This window comes from Plectrocnemia conspersa, unplaced genomic scaffold (genome assembly GCF_051122295.1).
Source record: "Plectrocnemia conspersa isolate PC_06_02 unplaced genomic scaffold, ASM5112229v1 ptg000003l, whole genome shotgun sequence".
In the NCBI taxonomy this organism is placed as follows: Eukaryota; Metazoa; Arthropoda; class Insecta; order Trichoptera; family Polycentropodidae; genus Plectrocnemia; species Plectrocnemia conspersa.
This window is the reverse complement of record NW_028277167.1, coordinates 11,191,390-11,210,634: the sequence shown is the minus strand read 5'-3', so window position 1 is coordinate 11,210,634 and position 19,245 is coordinate 11,191,390. Positions and strand designations below refer to the sequence as shown.

General features: G+C 32.5%; 1 protein-coding gene and 1 long non-coding RNA gene across 6 annotated transcripts in view; one reads left to right on the top strand and one right to left on the bottom strand.

Moving 5' to 3' along the window:
* EcR (Ecdysone receptor) overlaps positions 1-19,245 on the bottom strand; it is a 431,050-nt gene that overhangs the window by 295,380 nt on the left and 116,425 nt on the right. The gene's annotated exons all lie outside the window — the stretch shown is intronic.
* Positions 9,379-10,789, top strand: LOC148236588 (uncharacterized). The gene is made up of 2 exons (XR_015808969.1): positions 9,379-9,619; positions 9,720-10,789. It is a non-coding gene; the product is annotated as an uncharacterized LOC148236588 (long non-coding RNA).

The window sequence follows — 19,245 nt, the reverse complement described above, 5'->3', positions numbered from 1 at the left end:
CACTTAGTCACAAAAGAGCAGACAAGCAAAAGAAGGAAGAAGCTTCAGAAAAAAATCACTACAGTAGACACATCAGCGAATCGTAAGAACACATTACGAAAGATCATAGCCGACAATAATTCTCCACAACCCACAACTAGCTATTTAACAACCTGATAACGGCATCTGAATTTCTATATACATGTGATAATTTATATACATATGTATATAATACTTATGAAATAAACTGCTACTAGCTTTTCCGGTGGCTATTTTTACTGCCAAGTTACATCCCTTCGACCTTAAAACCCAAAAATTAGGCAATCGGAAACTCAACACGCGTTGGCTATTGAATAAAAGAACAGAACAATACTTTTACGACGTTTGAATCAATAAATTATAATCAAACATTTTATTTTTTAGGTTAACTACTAATAAAATTGACCTACTTGTATTTTGTTTTTTTTAGTCTCACCGAAAAACTTTGTTTTGAGTCATTCACAATATGACTTGATCAAATCTAACAGATCCACCAGTTCGTCGGTGATCAGTTTTAGACCATGTTGCCGAATATTGACCAAACCAGTCATCAAAATCCTAGTTACAAAATCTTTGTTGGCCAGTGTAATTAGAAGACTTGAAGACCTTGGCAACAATACCTATCTGGTTGAGGGTTAATGGTGGATCACCTTATATCTGGGTTCAAAAATCGACCATACATTAAAATGTCCCTCCCTTTCCCACTCTCGTAAAAAAAATCCTGAGAAGAAAAATCAAGATACAAGCACCCCATCAAAAATCTATTTATAAACCAGCATCATGGGCGCACGTGCCCGGCGCTTATAAGGCACCCTGCACACACACCTGCGTGCGTCTAGAATCTCGCTGCAGCAGTACGCATGCCCGGCGTCGCAAAAAGATCGAACGCGCCTCCTCCGCCTCCTTCTTCGCAGTATGACACACTGTTGTACTACTTCGCCGGGCTGTGTTTTACACGGGGCGAGCCTGGCTCGTCCCACACGTGGTCCCAGCCGCCGCGTCCGTGCTTCGGCACGTGTGATCGCGCGCGTGTATGCGTACGGCGCCCGTACGCCTGCGTCCCGCGACCGCCCGCCAGCCCCACAACCGTGACCTGGGACAACCGAAGAATCGTTGCGCCATCTGGCGGGGACGGGAAACGTCGATAACCGCTGACGGGTTGCTCGGTGCGCGGCGTACTTTGTTTAGTTTAGCCGTTTCGAGAGGAATGGGTGCGAGAAGACTGGCGATAAACGCATACACAAGAAGCAAGATGATTAAAAACATGTGGCGTATATTTATTAGTCAGTAGAAAGTTTTTCTAAAATATGAGAAATACCGATCGTTCACACTACGACAGCCACGATGTGCAATTTAACGACTAAAAACCAAAAAATCACACTTTGCATAAATCACGTCAAAGACAATAAAATCCGGTGCTCGTGATAATGTGAACGATCGATTACACTTACATATATACTAGTAATTATGTACATATATTGTATATCGTCATTACCTTTGCTGAAATAAGTGAGTAAAATCATAAGAATTTTCCCTACGTGGCTCAATATCTGTATGAAAATAATAAAACATAAAAGCTGTCTATAGAAAGGGCAAAAACTCTCGTACAGTGTACTCTGGCATTCTGCAATTTCATAGCTTTTTTTTCAAGAACACTACATTGCGAAACAACATTTTATGTTAGTAAAATCCTATTATTATATCAAATTTCGCATCGTGTTTTATAATTATGAAAGATTGGATAATGCTGTTTCACATTAATAATCAATACGGGATATTTCTGGGACGTCCCGTATTCTAAATAAATGTGTTTTGTTCTACTACTTATGCGAAGTTAAAAGCAAACATAAAAATATACCCAGATGTATAGAACGATGACTGCGTTAAAGTTAATATCTTAGCTTTTTTCTTATTGATCAAAATTCAAAATTATTTGGATTCTCGGCTTATGAATATTTAATCGCGTTCAAACGATTATTTAAGTACAGTTTTTGTGAAAGTATTCACAACATGAGCCGTTGTTTTTGAAAGTGGTATAAGTCCATATATTCATACATTGAATTCCATTCACAATTTTAACCTATTACTTATCTTGGTTCGTATAATAAGTGCTATAATCGATAATAACGACGTTCTTTTATTCTTTCACGAGAAAACATACGTATGCATACATACAAGAGCGTGGTTATAATGACCTCTAATAATTTTATGAAAGCACAATAAAGATGATGCATAAGTCATGAATTGTACACAGCAGCAGCGATACTTATTAATTATTATTGGTATAATTTAATAAACGGTTGATTGGATGAATAAATAAAATATAAAGTCAAGTTCTACTTTTATAAATGCCACCGTTAAATGACTATTAACTTACTTTAACCCGCAAACGGTTAATTAATGATAATTTCATACCGCTATTTAAATAACACAGTATCCGTTTTCAATTCATCTCTATACGGCTAGTTAGATGTTTTCTAGGCAAACAAAATCACACCGAGTCGTTCGAGAAACACTTTCACTAAACTCTTGTAATGAAGTTTCTTCATTGGCTTTCTTATGGCGTGACAGATCTTACGTAACGACATATTTTTTAACCTTTTACCTGCGCACACTAACGATGCACCATTGTACAATTTCCTAAATAATAAGACGCGTCATGCATGTTTTAAAAATATATGAAATATAAATACAATCACAAATTAGTTAGGCTCATAAAAATTAACATGGATCAAATTCATCATTCGTTAGACTTTTATTAAAAAAGTCAACAAGTTTGCTGTTTGTGCCAATAAAATAAATCCAAGCCGAGAGTTTGTTTGCTTGTCCTCTGTTGGAATTTGTTTAAAGAGGCAAATCGAATATAAACCGAGAAGCACTTGTATATGCTCGGTTCAAACAAAAACTTAGGATCGTTCTCATACTAGTACAAAAATTAGTACACACATGCGAATTTTCTTTGTTAGCTTCGATGTTCATGAATATTTTATGTGTATCGTAAAATTTTATCGGACGATTCCAAATAATTAAAAAAAAATAATGATGACACAGGTGAAGACAGCAATATGCACTAAAGCCTTGTTAGGTTTCTCTCGCGTTATGTTTATCCTGACTGCTGCGGTTTAATGGGCAATGCCCGGTTAAACAATATCCCCGACAATGTTCTACGTAACGTAAAAAAATCAACCGATTACTTGCATTGTCATAGTGATTAAATCTGCTTTTTAAGTGCGGCGAAACAAATATGATTAAAAAAAATGGAGAGATGTCATAATATGATCGCGAAGGTGACCGTTGCAATGTCATGCAAAAAGCGATGCAAAACCTTCAGCACAAAAGAAAAGATAAACACAGACGGTCAGAGGTGAAACGTCGAACTTTTCAAAACAGATTCGTCAAAAAAAAAACAGATATACAAACAGAACGCATAATTAAGTCTGTGTATTGTTTTGAAGCAAAAAATAATATATTACAGTCAGACACAACATAAAATCGAATCTATTAGCAAGTCTGCAAGTGTTAAAACAGATGCATGCAAACGCTTAGCGAGTTGAGAATTGTAAATAATCAAAATGATTTTTTTTAGATAGCAGAAGTAAACATCAATTTAGGAAGATCGTTGACCTAGGTAATGTCAAAAGGTGATTTTTAGAAATCGTAAAGCAGTGAAACATAACAATAAAAAACTAAACATGCTTGAACATTTTTTTAATTTTAAATGCTTTTTATGTTATATGTACTTTTCGTTTCATATTAAAATGATAAAAGTTTGGGAAACGTTAGTAAGATTTTAATAAGAATATGAAATTAATACATAGATCTCGTGACTCTCTTTTGCTCTTTTACTTCTATAAGGAGCAGAAACTAACTTAAACGACATATTATTTGAAATCAGATTAAGTATGCCGATGAAATTGCAGATAATTTGTAATTAGGAAAAATTCTCGCAAATGATAATATCTGGCTATAAACAATGAAAGATAGATATTTTATATAAAATGGTAACGAAATAAAAAAATTACAAATCACGCAGGACACCCAGAAATGCACAATAACCACAAACTTTCAAAACCCATTAAAAAGCTTTAAAAATCCGAAAAATGCATTGTATTTCACACGCATACGTGTTGAGCAACTTCTTTAAAAACTGTATAAACTACATCAAGAAGTGTAAATTCTGAAAAAAAATCTAATAACTATTCAAATAAAATAAATATGAAAATATTTTATTTTTTTTACGTGAGGCATATTTGAGCAGCACTGCGTTTGAAGCCGTCATTGCTGCATACAATATGTCAAATGCTGATGTATCACTGAATACATTATAATTAAATAGAATGCATAATAAGTAAAATAAAATTACTGATCGACAAAGCACACATTGTATCGTCTGTTAACCTATCGCGAATCTTCAGCACATATTTTTTACTTTTGTGAATCGACACGAAAATTCCACACGAGATAGCATTCGCGCCATCGGCGCGTGTTCGCAACGATTGTGATTTTAAAATTATGCTAAGCGAAAATAACGCGAGACACAAAGAAGATTAAAAAAACAAGTAGAGATAAACCACCTTAGCAACAAAGGGTTTCCAAAGAAAAGAAGAGGCTTCATTATTATTGATGACGTACGTTGTGCATTTTGTATTATGGCTTGGCGGGGAGCGTCATATATTTTACGCCGTGTCAGCAGAATGTGGGTGTAGAGGTCAAGCAAACTAAGCGGGGTGGTTGGTTGTTTGGTCGGTTTCGGTATCTCCGGACCTCATCTTCGGATATTCCGTATAAGGTATCATCCGTTTTGCGAGTAAGACCGGCTTCGAGTTTCGGTAATCTGTCGGCAGAGCATCGTCATCAATCATAGAGAACGGATCTAATGAATAATTTAAGGGGGTGCAAACAATAGCTGGAGATATAACACGTGTTTAAATTGAAAATGGAGACAATAATCAACATTCACGTAGATGGTACGCGATTGTTAACAGTAAGCTTTCAAAAATATTGGGCAATGTATATACATACATATATAAGGAATTGTTTGCAATATGTTTAACTAAGATTATAACACATAGAGTCAAGCATACACTGAAGGGTCTAAAAGTATGAAAAAACCTTTTTCCAAATCAGTAAATAAATCACTAAAGACCAAGTTATTGTCAACAACACTAGGCTCAAAGGAATATATCAATGATTTTACACCGAAAGTGTAAACAAATAATGCCACTTTTCTCCCAACATGTCAATATTACCTTCATAAAAATAAGTTCTTAAAATATCTATAAATTATTTCAATATTCGCAAACCTGGCAAAAAGCAAACTATTTGCATGGACTGATGACACTAACCATGTGAAAAGAGCAGGCGATAGAAAAAAACAGATACACTTCGAAGATCATATAATAAAAATATACCACGCTGTTTTATATCATAGAGAGTCACCGGCGACTACGAAAACATGAGCGACGCGCTGGACGACTGATAAAATGTCTGAATATTCTGGTCTCTAGTTATGTGTTCAGAATTTCTTCTGAATAATTTTATATGTATTTATATTATATTATTATTTACTTATTGAGATTATTTTATGCATTATTGGTGCCGATTCTTAGTGGAATACTGATGGTATGGTAAAATAGTGTTCAAGAGATTTTTTTTATAATTTGTAAATTTCTATCACGAGCAAAAGTGTTAAGTAACGCATCTTTGTAAAGCATCATTAAATTTTTTCATACATGTCATTATTCCTAAAAATGCAGCCAAAAATTAGAACCTTTACTTATATTTTAAACCGTCCTAAGTTTTTAACACCAAATTTAAAATACAGTTTTATAATGATTATTTCTTTATATTCGCGATGGTAAAATCAATAAACGTTAAACTGTGGAGCGCTACCAATAAAATGAAAATTAAATATATGTTTAGAATCACGTAACATACATATTTTAAAAATAAAAATGATACAGATTGAAATAAAATGATGATTAAATACTTTTACTCATTATTAAAACAGCAAATGACCTCTACAATATTTTTTTATTTTTAACACTTTACGGTCGATTTGCGCGGCGATATTCGCACGATACTGTTGACAGTTAAAAAAAATGTCGATACATCGTTACATGTTTTGATCTCAGTTTCTCAGGTATCATATATCAATAACAATGAGCTACTTCAGTGACTCCCAACCGGTGGTATGTGTAGATTCAAGTATTGTCTGTAAATCTCAGATTAGGGATTAATATGAATACGTTCGAAGACCGAAAGTGATAGAAAAGGGACTAAAATTATTAAATATATATCCAAAGAAACATAATAATGAAAATTATAAGCAACGGCGACATTTCATTCGAAATTTGCATTTTTATGTCATTGCTGATCAATAAGAATGCTGTACTTGCTTTAATCAAGTAGACGCTATGCATGTAGCCAATATTGAGGTTTTTGGTTTAGTACTGTACCTCGGATATTTTAGTTATTTTCTGGCCGCTACTAGAAAACATTTGTAGGCTAAACTTGTTTTTTAGCACAGTTACCACACTTAAATTTAGCAGTTGCGAAACGTCCATTTGTTGTTCAAACCCAAACCTAAAGTAATACAATAACGGTATAATGGTTAATTGGTTTAAGTTAGGTTTGGGTTTAAACATTTTGTGATAATATATGATCAGTATTGAGAGATTTCTTACCGACTTTTAAGTTGTAATTAAAATGTTCAAAGATTATTCAGAAGAAAATATCCCCGATGCGACATTGGTTTGATTAGAATATGACCCTCCAGGAAGGTGTGTCAGTTTATTGGCGATGATTTGCTCCAGATAATATCAGAAGAGACAAACCAATATCGGGAGAAAAATCACCGCAAATGCGTAACTTCAGTGTGAAAATGTACAGATGTTATAGTCTCGGACTTAAAACAATGGTTAGCTTTACTATTAATTATGGCAATAGTTTGAAAATATACTAATCCTAAAATTAAACCCCCGTATTTTATAATGACAGCGAGTCCACACCACACACAAATAAATATTAAAATTAAAATTTCATTAGTATTGGAATACATAATATGTATAATAATAATAAAACGAGTGTGTATCTTTATTGAAGGTGAATGTGCTTTTTTCGTTGTATTTGTTAGTAGTTCAAAGAAATCTATCTGTCTGTTACATTGTACAAATATAAAATAAAATGTTAAAGTTGCACGGTTGGGTGCCGTGTGAATATCACCGCGTATTTTGACTGTCAAGTGTTAAAAATTATTTAAATAGATTTTTATTTTATTGGTACGCGTTTTAGAGTTTTATGGTAACCTATTTCACTATTACGAATATATAATATGTAGGATATATTCAAAGAAAAAATCTGTATGTGTATGCGATCAATTTTTTAAACTAGTTTAGTTAATATAATATTAGTAAAATAAATACGTTACGGTAAATGGTAAATACATGATTTAATATGTGTGTTTTTAATATAAAAATTTAAATGACCATTATATTTGAATCGGTAAAGATTTGGCAACACTGCACTTGTCTTTTTGTGTTTGTTAATGTAAATAATATCCATTGGGGACAATAATCCCTACTTGTCGACGAGTTGTAAATACTAATACGATTTTGACGAAACGCATAAATTTGTGCACACGGACGCAACCCACGGTTTCTGAAACGCACCAATTTATGCACACGGTATTCAATGTGTTAAATTTGGCAACAGCTATTTAAATTTTTTAACTAAAACTGATATTTTGATAATAAAATATTAATATTAATTTAGCAGCACATTCATAAATCTCTGGGGGACTTTATCAAGTATAAAATGTCATTGATATTGTAATTAGCAATAAAATGCATTTCTGTAACATCATTCATTGATATTTACGTTTTCCCATAAGCTTCGTATTCTACACTATAACAAGCGTTATTGATGCAGCATTTATTTTTTAACCCTTTTAGTGTCAAGCGAAATTAGGCGATGTATGCTAAGAATGTCGAGCATTTTTTTGGCAAATACAGATGATTTTATAAATATATTTTTTTTTAAAAATCCGAAAATTTAATTTTTTTGTGTGAACCACTATTTATTATAGGAACAAAATTAAATCCAGTTTACACAAGTAAGTAATAAGAGGGGAAAAAATACAAAAATAGGAACGGACACCGGCGTCCTTACGGCATTCAAACGGTTAAGAGTACTTGTAGCGATTGTAAAACGCACCATAAATTCAGAAACACAAAAATAAGGAAAACATAAATCATATTATCGATGAAATACGGTACATGCAAGTATTTTAAACAGGTTTCAGAATCTTCTCAATTATTTATTAATAACCAGTTTCCGGGAAAGGATTGAATCTGGCTGACTACTGTCGATATATACACGCTCGTAACGTTGAATATACTTTTTACAGTCTTTTAAAATACTGTCCGCAGAACATACAAAAGTATTATGTTTTAAGTATATTAAAATAAAGTTTTTTTAAATTGTGGACAGTGCACAATTACGTAATTTTATATAGACAAACGTATGTTTGTAACCCTTGATTAGCAGCCATATCACACTGATTATTTTCACATGAAAAATTGAAAGGCATATTACTGTATACATAAATTAACCGGCAGCTGTCAGTCCGCTGATCTTTATTTGAATGTAAATGAGTTTGAGGAATCTAAGCAGACATCTTTGAAACTTCTTTCTCAGAAAATTTAGTAAAATCCCCAGCAACTGAATTCTAAATTTACCGGCAGCCCAATGCCCAGCGGGTGGTGGGCAGGTAAGCGACGATCGGTGTACTGTCCATGCCAAGACACTCGAGAACGAGCCCACGCGAACTCTAACTATGCCAAACGCGAACAATAAAAAAAAATTACTACGACCGATGAACCGTCCATAGTCGTTTTTTTATTTCATTCTTGCACACGTTGACCGCGAGAGAGCGCACTTTCCATAGTCGTTTTGCGGTTACGCGCGATCCTCGTTTATCACGTGCCGATAATTGTGAGATTGGGTATGGACTAGGAGGATATTTAAAGTTTAATTAAAAATATTAAAAAAAATAATATAGACATATATAGGTATAACATTTACCTTTAAACCTTATTCAGTGGCTATTTTATATTAACTTAATTCCTAACTCTTCTCAAAAAGAATAATCTACAAATAATCTTGACATTGAATTTGAACTTTTACGTGGACAATATTTCTGTTTATAGTTTTATAAACTGAAAATTATTAAATTTCACTATACAGTGGAATTTTTGATTGCGACTAACTTAGTTTACAAGTGTTTCGCAATTTTGACTTGATAAACGAGCGACGTCTTACAATGTGAGCAGTATGTATTGTGTCTACTCTCTCTCTCTCTCTAACTGAGCTAATGATTCTTCTTGCAGTATAAACATACATTTTGTAAAATAATTTTCCATCCTGCAGACCTTGAGGGCGACTTACTGGAGGATTTCGAATTCATAAGGATCAATATTTCCCTCCCAATACCTTTACTATAATCAACGATGCTTTGAAGTGACCAAAGGAACAAATCTTACCCTCAAAGACTTCTGGAAAAATCATTTTTCACATCATAAGCTACCTCAAGATAATTTTTGTGGACATGTGTACAGTAATTATTATATGTAAGTACATACATACATACATATATATACAGAGACGGTAATTTAGAATTTTCCAATTTACCTTTATTCCAGATTCGCTATGATGAATTAATTTTCTAGTAATTATAGATATACGCTTTTTTCATCGCATGATCTGAATCACCTTCTCAATGTCAAAGAATTTATAGAGATTAAACGCTACGATTACTCGAGACGAGTTCAAGTCAAACGTAAACTACCCACCGGTCCGTTAACACGTAAGAGCACGCACAAATATCCTTCGGACGATTTCGCATCATGAGATCTCCTCGTAAGCCTGTGAAACTTCTCGGAAAAAGCGGAATTAATACCAGCGGGCATGATGAGCGACATGACGACCACGGGAGCGAAAAGCTATTATAATCGCATTACGACAAGTCGACTAATTCCATGACGATTTTTTTAGACCAATCTGTGTCCGACAATAAGCGCAATTTATAACCAGATAGGGTATCATTAACCCAGTGCTATTCAACGTGAGGTATCTGAGGCAAAAACTTAATTATTATTGCTACCATATTGCGGCGAGATCATTACGATGGTCATAAATAATGAGAAACAAAATCAGATAAAAAGACGTTGAAAGATGTTAGATTTCGCGTTTTAAATTGCTATTTAGAGAATGAATACATAGATAAAGATCTAATTTATTATATTAGGAACTGCCTAGAACTATTTGAAGGAAAAGATCTGGCCTTGCAGTTTGATATTTTTTTATGGAAGGATATTGATATATTATAGTCCCACAGTGAGGAAATAAGCAATAATTTGTTATTATAGTAACGAAAAGAAAATGGGATGTTTATAAATTAAATAGCAGTGGAGGATCATCCGTTGTAAATGTAAAAAAATGTAAAAGACTGTTTTATTTATAAAACGGTTACTGTTTTTTTTGTATGTTTCGCACATTGGGTGCGGAAAAACAAGTCACTAAATGCATTATGGTTGCTGGTGGTTATGTTGAAAAATAGATTAAATGCTATTATAATGTAATACACAGTGATACTCGCTCCTTTAATTGAAGTATTTTAATAATTAATTTATATATACAAGCTTAAGCACTAAGCCTAAAAAATACGTATAATTTTGGTACAAACTATGTAAAAAATTATAACTCAAAAATAAAATATAATTAATTAAAACTATTCTATTATTTATTTTATATAACAAAACAAAAGCGTCACTGCAGGGTATTTATTAAAAATCTATACCAGTGCGGATTTTTTTTATTCTACTGCTCATCATCCGGTGCTTTACTACATTTCTTAGCTCTTAAATCGGATTATTACACTTGCTTTATTGCTTTTGAGTGAAAATATGACTTGTGCTCAATTTTTTCATTGCATTAGCACCGCAAAATATGTTATCTAAACATTATTTATATACCGTTGAATTCAAAATAAAAATCTTGAACTTTTCCAGAATCATAAAGGCTTTTATGCCGTTTTTCCGGGGAAAACTTTGGCCAATTCCATTCAGCGCCACGAAAATGTAAAGGTTTCAGTGGTTACGTAAATATTGAATATCTGCGGTTTCGTGTATGGTAAGAGCTATGCTGAGGCGGTTGATCAATAGCGGTCCAGCCGTGCAACGTTGCAGAGTGCAAGCGGCCGACCTTGGGCCTTGATCACGTGATTGGCTGCACTTGCATTTTATATGCACGTCTGGACCCTGCCTACGTATTATGTATATTGAGGTGCGGACCTCAAACTTCGAAGCCTCCAACCGACCAAGGGCGTGCTTTGGTGATTTTGGTGGGAAATTATTGTACAAGATATTATTTTTGAAGTCAAAGTAAAAAATCTGTTTACATGTTTTAATTAATATTCTGTGTATATGGAGGAATATATTTTCATAAATTCTTTAGTTTCGATCAGAAGTTTGACTTATATGATTTAAAAAAATCGATAATTAGAAATTGTTTAAATGTTTTAATCATATTTAGATTTTATTGAAAACATTTGTGAAGTATACAGAATACACGCTACTGATGTTCAAAGCAGTAAACAGCTAATAAAAAGATATTGTGGTTTACTTTTAACCATTGTCACCAAATTACTGTCAAAATCAATCATAAACAAAGAATATTCCGAAAGTAAAAATAAAAAGCTAGTAAAAAAAACATAGTTGAAACAATGCCTTTTAAGTCCTGCTAAATGCAAGGTTTGCTCGGTACTTGATTTATTCTATACAAAGGGAGAAACAAAGTGGTGTAATAAAATTAACCTGAGCGAAGTGGGGGACGTTAGTACCCCGTGTTTTATTTAAACCTGTAATAAATATTTACAAATATTTTGCAATGGCATATGAATACAATTATATATTATTTAATCTAGTAATAAAAGGTTAAAATATGTTTTATTCAATTTTTTAGTATTATAAAAGGAGCCACAAATGAAGAATAAATACTGTATCCGAAAACATGTATTTATAAGGTTTGAAGTCCAGCCATTACACAGATATTATTTATTATACTTTTCGTCCGCTAATGGTTAATACAGTTCTCATTCAGTATAGCTACAATTATTTTCATAGATTAAAATTACAAACGGTTTCTCAAATTCTGTGCGATTTGGGTGCTGAAAAAAGTGCAGATGGGATATGTCAATGACGCTAGAATAGGTAAAATTGTTCCTAGATTCGCTAAATGCTTTTAAGTTGTTATCAAGGTGATTAATGAATCCAAAATTAAAATACTTAATAAATATTTTTTGCACTTTCTAGTAAAAAAATGTGTAAATGAATTATAATTTAGAAAACTTAGTATTACTAGTGTTACTCCACACAGGGCAGGTATGTGTTAAAATGGGTTAAAACTAATTGTTTATAAATTAAAATTTTATTCTTTATAGTAAGAGCGCTCTTTCTATTAAATATCGGTATTGGGGCCGCAATGGCGGCAAACCCTTTAGCGCAAAATTTTAAAATATGTTTATTATTTTTTTTATATTAATTACGTTACTGCTCTGATTATTTTAGAAATGTGGTGGCGGAGTTTTTTTTAAATAATTAGTTTCAGCTTTCCACCTCTCAAAATATTTATTTAGAATTTAAAAATATTTTCGTATTTTTTGCGATTGGTTTAAGACCGTAAGCATTTGTTAAAAAATCTATATCGTCAGCGTATATAGATACACACGTGTTTTTTTTTATTTTTAGGATAAAGTTTGTATACAAGATAAATAGAAACGGGCCTCCAGCTGGAATTTCACGCGGTATTGAGTGTTCATTATTTAGTGAAACAACAAAGCTTCTACTTCTCAGATATGAGCCAATTAAACGTAACAGATAGTCAAGGATTTTGTATTTGTATAGCTTATGAATCAAACCGTCATGCCATATTGTGTTGAAAGCTTTACATATATCAAACATTAAAAGACCCTTACTCTTTTTTATATTAAAATTAGCGCATTGTCTAGTATTTTTCGCGGAAACTAAACAAATCAAATATTTTACTAAATGGCGGTAACAAATATACATTATTAAAAACTAATCGGAATTTCATATTATATAAATATATACTAATCTTTGAAAATATTGTATTTTTCATCAATCATTAAACTACTTTAGTAATTAATTAATATATAATCAACCTAACTGTTAACACTTTGCTCCTAATAAATATATCAAATACAATCTCTAGGCACATGCGTATACATATTTCCATTTGTATTTTTATTGAATCACGTAACTAGATTTACGGTTTATTTTATTTGAATTATGTTACTGCGAATATTTGTATATATACTATATGTTTATCCAATAAACTGAGAAAAAATTGTTGATAAAAATGTTGTTTTACTTGAAACACAAAAAATATGGTTTAATATAAAATTCATAAATAAATAAGTTGGGCATAAATTTAAAAATACAATAACAAATAAGATAAAGAAATTATCTTATTGTGAATACAAAAAATATTTCTAAAGAATAATTAATGTTGCATTCATATTTTAATAAAAGAATATTTGCAAACTCATTGACAAAAGGTCATTTGATGATTATTTTTTAATATCATTAAAATTTTATATAAATTTGAATGCATCATACAGTAAAAAAATATGTTTTATTTACTTTGACACATATCTTATCAAAAGCAATTAGGTGTATATTTTTACAGTAAACAAAGACTAATACGAATTACTAACAGAGGTGACATTTTCACCTAAACGAATCACTACTAAAATCAGTCTGGTCGATCACCTTTCGTAGGACACTAACCGCATGCATTTTCACTGATAAAGCTGCTTGTTATCGCCGATATTCAAGTACTGAGTGCACAAAAAACACACATTTTTTTATTACCCGCGAACCGCGTTCAATGTCAGATAAGATAACCTTGGCGAGAGACGAATTGGCAAAGTTCAACGCATTTTAGTGCCGAAACAATGTCAAAAACGACGATGAATCATTGGTATCGGATAACCGATTTTTTCCATAGTGATACTACATGTATTTAACAGTACCTCTGAGCCGATCTATTCGTTTTAGATTTATATACACTTGTATACATTTATAAGCAACAAAAACACGAGGTGCAACAGGCAGATAAGCGTTATCAGTGCTTCACCGCACAAAACAAAGAACGATAAAGGTGGGTGACCCAAATACCGATACAAACAACATGACCCGTTCTCGAATAAGGTAATAATAAAAATTATATCTAGATTCTAGAATCTTATCTAACCGATTGATTTATATACAATACATACCGAATTGTTTGCACAGCTTCATTAAAAAAAATAAACTATGAATTTTCTCAGAGAGAAAAATCGCATTTACATAGTTAATTCGGCAAGTCTTGTTAAAGCCATTTGTTTAATCCGCGTGTATAGCAAGTTACTAGAGCGATGATTAAAGCCTTAATTTATAATTAAACGCAATTTTGTAAGCGGAAGTTTTTTTTTATTATAATTATTTTAACTTATTTCCACTATGTACATAATAATTATAAACGCTTTTAGTAGTAGCAACGCCTTGGGAATAATTGATTCTCTCGTCTTTGTTAAAAGTGAATTTTTAATATGTTCTTACTTCATTAATTAAAATGGTTAATGGATATAACAAACCGAAGCGTTTTTAATCCGCTTAGTTAGAAATAACTGCCAGCCCCATTCCTACTTTCATTGTTTTTTAATATGAATTTTATTTTATTTTTTAATAAAAAAATGTTTAAAAAATACATGGGATGAAAAAATAAGAGCCAAGAGAAAAAAAACAGTGGTGTGAGTCAATGAATACTACTTAAAAAAAACTGGGTTTCTAACAGTGGCGTACGGTGGGTGTTAATATTGGGTGTGCTATAAAAAATTAAAAAAACGTACATTTTTTCATTTTTATTAGCCGAGGTTTTGGCATGCCTAAACTGCCTTACAGCTTTTTCCCATATATAAATAAATAAATAAACATCAAACCTAATCTAAAATATTATTATATAAAAATATCAAATTTCCAATAAACATAAAATTATAATTATTTATATATAAAATCTAATCTTCTTTCTTTAATCACAAATTTTTCTATCACGCTGTCATAAAAAGTTCTCTTCTTTTTAATGTCCACAAGGATCCCTTTTTCTATTGAAATCACGCTAAGGCCACATAGCCTTTCTTGGCCTTGGGTACTTCGATAACAATTATTAATATGTTTCAGAGCAGAAAATGAACGTTCTGCTGAAGCAGTACTGCTTGGAAGAGTTAATATTAGTTTGCCTAATTTATCTATTTCCTGAAAACCTGACTCAAGATTATTTGTGTTCATAAATTGTACAAGCTCATGAACAGATTTCTCTGCAAATTCAGGCAAATGATAAACAACAGCAAGCTCATTTTTTAAACTTATATAATCAAATAATGTTCCATAGAATTGTTGCAGTTTGGTAAGTAATTCATTTGGAAATTTTTCTTTATATTGCTCATATTATTCTTTCTCCAGAAGGTGAAAATATTCCAATTTGGACATTGAAGAAAAACGGTATTCAATTTGCTTACATATATTATCAACTATTGTATTAAATAGTTGGCTAAACGCGTGCTTTTCTTCAACAAGCAAATCATTACTCAGTCTTGGATAATTTTCTTCCGTTACATAAGAATCCCATAATGTTTCATAATTATTTTCCTGTTCATGTCTGAGTTGTTGCAAAATTTCGGTAACTTTCTTACAGCAATATAATATGTCAAAAGATTTGGATTGTAAAATGTTGTATAACACATCAGTTTTTCCAAAAAGGTTTGAAAATATGTGGAGAAGTTTTCTTGTTTCAAAATCTTCCAAAAAGCTAAGAAAATCTCGTGCTTTTATTAGTGTCGGGGTCCCATAGTTCACAATTTTTCACGACGTCTCGAAAAAAGTCCGTAAATTCATTTCTGTATTTTTGCACTGTGTTACTTAACCGTGATGTGTAATTCCATCTTGTAGGTGTAACAGAAGGAAGTCTTCTACCTACAAACTCTTGTAAAGCATTTATTCGTTTGGAAGATTTCGAAAAGAATGCAGACAATCCATTTAAAGTTTGAAAGAATGATTTGCACACTTTTATATTGGAAAGACCTTGTTGTAATGTTAAATTCAACATATGAGCATAGTGTGTAAAAATGGCCAATGGATAAGCTTCGAGTACTTTGGCTTGCAAACCATTAATATGCCCACTCATTACACTCGCCCCATCATAAGTCTGTCCAACTAATTTTTCTTGAATTTGAAATTCTTCAATTATATTTACAACGTGGCAAAATAAGCCATCGTCTGTTTCATCAGAGCTAACGTCTGTAAAGCCAATAAACCGCTCGTAAACTTTACCTTCATAAACAAAACGCAAAACTGTCGAGAGCTGTGAGTTCGTCATTATATCTGAAGTTTCGTCAAGAATAATAGCGACAAAATTTGCTGAATTTACTTCTTCCTTAATATGATCTTTAATAACATCACCAATTGCTTCAATTATGTCATTCTGTATGGATGGGGAAGTACCACGAAACACCGTTGCAGTATTTAAATGAGTATCCAAAACAGAATCGTATTCTCGAAGTGCATTTAAAAATTCAAGGTAATTTCCTTTGTTTAGTGAATTACAAGACTCATCGTGGCCTCGAAAAGGTTGTTCTTGTTTTCCTAGATATACTACTGCGTCAATCATTCGTTTTAATATTTCTCTATTTTTATTAACTTGTTCATTATGTTGACTTATATTAGCTTTATGTTGAGCGTCAATCATGACTTCAATTCGTTGTTTTCCAAACATTTTGAGAGAAAAAAATGATTGAACGTGTACTGCGCTTTTTTGTGTTTTTTCAGTGCCGTTATCAGATGACTAAGGTCAGCAAATCCACTTTTATTCCACACGCTTCTTTCTTTGGAAAACAATAAACATGGTCAACAGAACAATCTAGATCGAAGTTCGCAGCCTGTTAACCACTCAGTTCGTTCATATGATGAAAATGAAAAATGTCTTGTATATTCACATTTATTGTCTTTATGCTTCATAAATAAATTGGGAAGAGGTGGACGTGGTTTGGCAATTTTTATTATCTTCAATTTAATTTCATAACTTCTTTTTGAAAATGGATTATTCAGAATATCTTCAACAGTATTCTTCATCATTATTGGGGTAAATAAAAAAATATAATCTAGAATAGAAAATTAAATATTGATCATATGTAAATAAGATAATAAACTATTTTACGCCAAAATATAAAAAATGAGTGACCTGTTATTGTGATATAATGTAATAAAAAAGCAGCGACGGACGCAAGAGTTTTTGAAGTACGCGCACCAAATTCGAGACCAATTTTACTACTGAGCGCTGCCAGCCGACAGATCGACTTCAGCCGTTAAATCTCGGAACAATTTACTTTAGTCGGCCGCCGCACTCAAGGTCGGCGCGCCACATGAGTAATACATAGCGTGTCGGTCGCGCGGAAACTTTTAGAGCGAATGACAAATACCAATGCATACTATACACTGCATATTAAAATTTTAAAATTTTGCATACTACTGTATGCAAAATGATGTCGCTTTATGCCCTAAATTTTCTAAATTTCTAAATTTATATTTTAGATGGTTTTGCGGGTGTGCGCCGCACACCTAGCACACCCTGAATATACGCCCCTGGTTTCTAATTCTATTGAAGAACCTGCTTCACAAAAGACGTCCAGCGTCCCCACAAAATGCTACAGTTTCGCCAGAAGTAAATACCAAAGACATCTCTAGAACTGCACCACAGAGACTATGCTTCCAGAGGGCCTGTGCCACACCTCAAATACAATTATTTGCACCTTATAATGACTAAAAATGGCTAAACAATACTTAAATTGCGACTGATTCGGCACACAACATATCTTCCATAAAAATATATAAAATAAAAATTTGATAAATACTATTATTTATATATATAAGTAATGGCTTGATTAATTTGTTAAAAAGGAACGACATTTGATACGACAGGGTTTTTCATGGTTGGCATTTCGATAATTTGATTGTGACTGAATAAAAGCCTCATACTAATTTAAAAGTAAACTCACTGAATTATTAATGTTTCTTTAAAATGCTTAACGTTAATTTAACCGAAACGTTCAATTTATTCACTAAGCGAGAGTTCTGAAGGAGTTTTTTTTCTGTAGACGCATAATTACAAAAATAAATTTTAAGTATTAAATTGTAATTAAATATTGACAAAACTAGTAGAAAAATAGGTATATTATCCAGAATGAAAAATATGTTAAGTATAAATACAAAAAAAAAATTACGATAATATTTTTTGACAAAAATAATCTTATGAAAATTGTTAAAATCGGAGTCTGAGTTGGTAACGACTCCAAGCCCTGATTTTTTCACCATAACAAAACTCTTTAAAAAGCATGTCAATAGCTCGATTTGACCGCAGTCTTTCAGGTCTTTGTCATATGACATTTTTGGCAAATTATAGGAATGCAGTTGCATGATCCATTCTTAGTGGGAAAATATCCGTCAAATGATTCTGACAGCATTAACAAATAAATCAATGGTAGAATTTATAGAAGAGAATTTGAGATTCTTCCCTACAATCTTTTGAGGTTAAAGAGGTAACTTTTTATAGAAAGAATTAAACTATTCAAAGCCTTCAATGTGTCATACTTGATCTCATCGTCTTATCATATATGAAAGACTTATCATTGATTTTATCTGTAGTTATGAACAAAAAAGCCTTATATACGCATGTATAATATATTCACAAATGTAATCCTCGTTGGTTGTTGGGCAGAGATGCGGTCGGTGTATAGAGGGAATGTTGCGAGTGGTTGCTGCGATTCGGAAGATGCACCATCGCAAACCGGCTCTCTGTCGCCTACCTAACAACACGCACTCACCTACATAATTCTCTTACAAAAGCCTCTTAATGCAATTCCAGTCTGGCCGACAGTCTGACCCACACCCAATTACCAATACAGCGGATCTGTCCCTCTCTCTCTTCATCTCTCTCGTCCCGCACACATAATGTATATGTAGGACCCGTTTTATGTTACTCATGTCCAGAGCAGGACAGAAGTGTACCAGGAGGGATAAACTATCCCATGAGGAAAACGTTGCGCGTCCTTTCTGA